A 4,421-nucleotide genomic window follows, 5' to 3' on the forward strand; every position below is an offset into this window, starting at 1 on the left:
CCTTCATCATATCAAGTTTGACCACAAAAGTTGGGATATTGGATGAATCTATGGAATGTAAAGTTTCATGAGAAAAAATTGCTCCCTCATGAGTTTCTCAACCCAGAACAAAACCTCCTTGTTGAGGAGAGATGATATGAGGAAGGAGAATTGTAAGTCTTAAATTAATATCCTTGGTGAAGATTTTGTAAATAGAGTTGCACAAAGAAATGGGTCTAAATTTAGCAAAAGTTTGGGGATTCTTAGATTTCGGGATAAGGGCAATATAAGTGATGTTAAAAATTTTAAGGATATACCCACCCCTCCTAGACTCTTCCAAAGCCATTAATAAGTCAAAACTAATAAAATCCCAACATTTCTAAAAGAACAAGATAGTAAACCCATCAGGACCTGGAGCTTTGTCAGGGGCCATGGAAAAAACAATGGAATGAAGCTCATCTGAAGAAAAAGGCCTCATAAGAAAGTCATTATCCTTATGAGAAACAAGGGAGGGGATTGAATCTAAAAGCAAATCCACATGATGATCCATAGAGGTAGAAGAAAAAGAAGGAGATAACAATTCCTTAAAAAAAGACACCCCCTCCTCCCTAATCTGCTGATCTGAATTAAGGACATAACCAGACTTAGAATCCCTAATACTAAAGATTGTAGAAGCATCTCTTTTAAGCTTGGCTGTAGCTTGAAAGAAGGTAGTATTCCTGTCACCTTCTTTAAGCCAAACCTCACGAGACTTTTGCTGCCAATAGATTTCAACCCGAGAGCAAAGGATCTCCCAGTAAGCTTGCAATTTCTTTTGAGCATCATTAGTGGAGGAATTAGTGCCATGTCTAATAATATCCTCATTAGCAACCTTCAATTCATTGGCAACTGCCTCTTTTTCATGAAAAATATTCTTAAAGACCAATTTATTCCAAGCCATAATTTGAGATTTTACAAATTTTAGTTTGGAATAAAATTGAAACATATTAGTACCTTTTTAAAACGGAGCACTTATCCACCATTGCTTTAATAAAGAGAGAAAATGAGGATGAGTGAACCACATTTTCTCAAACTTAAAAGAAGGTCTAACAGAGGGAATATGATCCAATTTATCAAAATTGAGCAAAATTGGGAAATGCTCAGAATCTGAGGAGGTAAGAATCTCAGAAGAAAAGGAAAAGTTGCTCAAACATAGGTTTAGGCAAATAAGAAATCTGTCAAGGCGAGAGGCAATATGGCATTTGGATCTCCTATTAGTCCAAGTAAAAGAACCATTAGAAGGGAAAATATCGAATAACGCACTGTTTTGTACAAAGGAAGAAAAGTCATCAATAACCTTTTGAGCTGTAGGATTACCCCCTCTTTTTTCATTCGAGGAAAGGAGAGCATTAAAATCACCCCCAAGAACAATAAAAAAATCATCATATCGTAAAACAATTCAGATAAGGAATCCCATAAGTCAGTTTTATCTGAAGGAGAAGTCAGACCGTAAATATTAAACAGAACAAAAGAGACTTCAAACCAGTCAACCTTTAACAACTACCAATGAGAAGCAAAAGATAACATCTCAACTTTGATTGATTTAGGATTCCATAAAGTTATAAGACCACCAGAAGCACCCAAAGAAGGAACATGAACAACTTTCCAAAGGGACCATTTGGAAATTATGTTATCAAAAGAATCTCGAGAAAGTTTAGACTCTTGCAATAAGATGATATCCACTTTTGAAGAATCAAGAAATTTCTTGATCCTTCCCCTTTTGTCAGGGGCATTTAAGCCCCTGACATTCCAAGATAAAATCCTCATTTATCATAAGGAGAGCAACATGCCCTCCTTGTTTTGACTTGGGAAAGAAATTTCTCTACAATAGTGGATTGAATACCAACCGCAATCTCCTCCTTGATTTTAGCCAATTTTGGTTTTTGACCCCTCTTCTTAGGAGTTTTAACAATAGGGGGGGAAACAGAAGGAGATGGCTCCAAGGCTAACTTCTGAGAGAAATCAAATCCATACACATTAGGAACAATTGAAGAAGGACTATCAATAAGATTCGCATCCACACCTTCAACTGAATTCGGTTGAGAAGAGGAAACATGACAACCATCATGGACAGGCCCTGGAGAGGTAGATGTAGAAGAAAAAGAAAATTCAGGAAATTCCTTTGCAACAATCTCATCAAATAGATCAAAAGAAACTGAAAATAAAATATCTAAAGCAATAAGCTGAATCTTCTCTTCAGAAATGGAAAGAGGAGAAGGACCTTGGAATGGGCAAAAAAGAATCACTATCAAAAATCAAACTATGAACAATTTTGGTATCATCCGCTAGACCCACAAAAGAAGAACAAGGAGAAGAATTAATAGAGCAATGATTTGTGCAACCATTCAAAGGTAACAACAATTTTGGAAATGGAACCGAAGGACAAGGAATTTGAAAAAAATTCGCAGAGGAGAACAGAAAAGGTTCAAAACAAAATTCAGAAGACCAATAATCCTTGAAAGGACTAGGAAGAAACTTAACCGAGTGTGAAGAAATAGAACAAAACCGACGAATGGCAGACAGAACAAAGAAGAACATGGTCAGAGAGCAAAGAAACGTAAAATACATCAGAGGCACATCACATACTGTATATCTAGAAAAAGGAACAAGAGATGTAACAAAAAGAGGTAAAGGAGCAGAATCCTTAACATTATGATCCTTTAAAGACTGACGATCCTTACTTTTAAAAAGGGAACATTGGTGAAAATCAGATGAAAAATATGAACAAACTTGTAAAGGTGCATCAGAATCACCACAACATTGAGTGGTGAAATGGCCAAGTAACGAAGCACAAGAATGAATAGTGATAAAATCTTGAATCACCACAGGCTGAATCCACGCACCATATTTGGAGCAAATAGTAATCTCAGAGGGAATGGGTTTAGATAGATTTAATAACAAACAAACCCTAACCGGAAGATGGGGTCATTCGAAAGGAACTAAATCATGCTTAATAAAGATGCCCAATTTGTTTGCCAGGATTTCAACCATATACATATCACGATACTCCAAAGGACCTGGGAAAGTTACCCAGAAGGGCATAAAATGTGGCTTCACTGATTGAATATCAAAATGAGGAGACCAAGCATAGGTAAAAATTCCTATCCCAAAACAAAACCACCCTTTAAATCTATGCACACAATCCCTATACTTTTCAGAATAAAAAATCATAGTGAAATATAGAGAATCTTTATCAAACAGAAATAAATCCCTCATACCATCCCAATTAGACTTTGCCCATGTTAACAATTTACCAAAAGAAACTGGAGAAAGAAGCTTACCAATGAGGGCAATAGAATGCAATAACTTCACAGAGTCTTGAATCATGTAATCGGGGAATATAACCTTATACTACATAGAAGAATGTGGATTACCCCTTATCGAATTGGAAAATGCAGAGGGAGAGTTATGGGGAAGTGGATTTGGATGGAAGGGAGCTTGTTTAGCAGCATGAATGTCATTCAGGGAAGAAAGGAAGTGAGGGTTTGAAACCAAAGTGTTATTTGGCCAGGTGACATAAGATGGGAGGGAAGGATTACAATCCTGGGAGGGAGATCCAGAAGAAGCTAATGGGGAAAAACCATCAGAATGTGGGGAGCCATCACAAATGTTGAATGGCAGTTGAGGCGAAACATATCTATGCTTCCTAGGTTTTTTAGAACCAAAAAAGGAATGAAAATGCTTAAAAGGAGTCTTTGGGTGATCAACAGGATGAGAACCCAGAATGCCCTGAAATATTAATGCCTTGGGAATAGAAGATTTATAATAAGAATGCGAAGGTTTTGGAACAGAATTAACTATAAATTTGTGAAAATATGATGAAGCTGGCAAGAATTTGTCATAAGCCAAGTCATGCCAGCGACCATCCTTGACAACCCATTGAGGAGAATGATCAGAAGTTTGTAACTGAACCAAATCATGGTCGTCAAATGGCACATCTGCCCATCGCATCTACTTGTGAGGAAGGACCGGTGCCATTGTTTCCTAAAAATCATCAATCCTAGCACCATGCACTTGCTGTTCAGAAAAATCATCATATGATACTGCTTTTTCCTCTTTCCGTCTATCACATGATTCTGCTTTTTCTTTTTTCTGTTTATCTCTGCATGCCGCATTCTGAAACTAGAAGAACACGTTTTTTCCTTCCACAGGTCCATGATGTTGCAGCTCTGCAGTAATGTGGTTTATTTCCTCCAGAGATGGATTTCTTGTTCCGCTCGTGAATTTGGAGTTCAATACACTCTTTTGGATTTCAGTTGGTTTCCATCTACTGAAATCACTCCTCACGATTGCGTTGTCCAAGATCGAGCACATGCAAGAGCAGCAGCCCCCTCATGCAGGTCGCAGCTTGTCAAACAATGTCTCTATTTGCTACTTCATGCTTGAAAAATTGTCACGAACCA

Source organism: Cryptomeria japonica, chromosome 8 (assembly GCF_030272615.1).
Source record: "Cryptomeria japonica chromosome 8, Sugi_1.0, whole genome shotgun sequence".
Classification (NCBI taxonomy): Eukaryota; Viridiplantae; Streptophyta; class Pinopsida; order Cupressales; family Cupressaceae; genus Cryptomeria; species Cryptomeria japonica.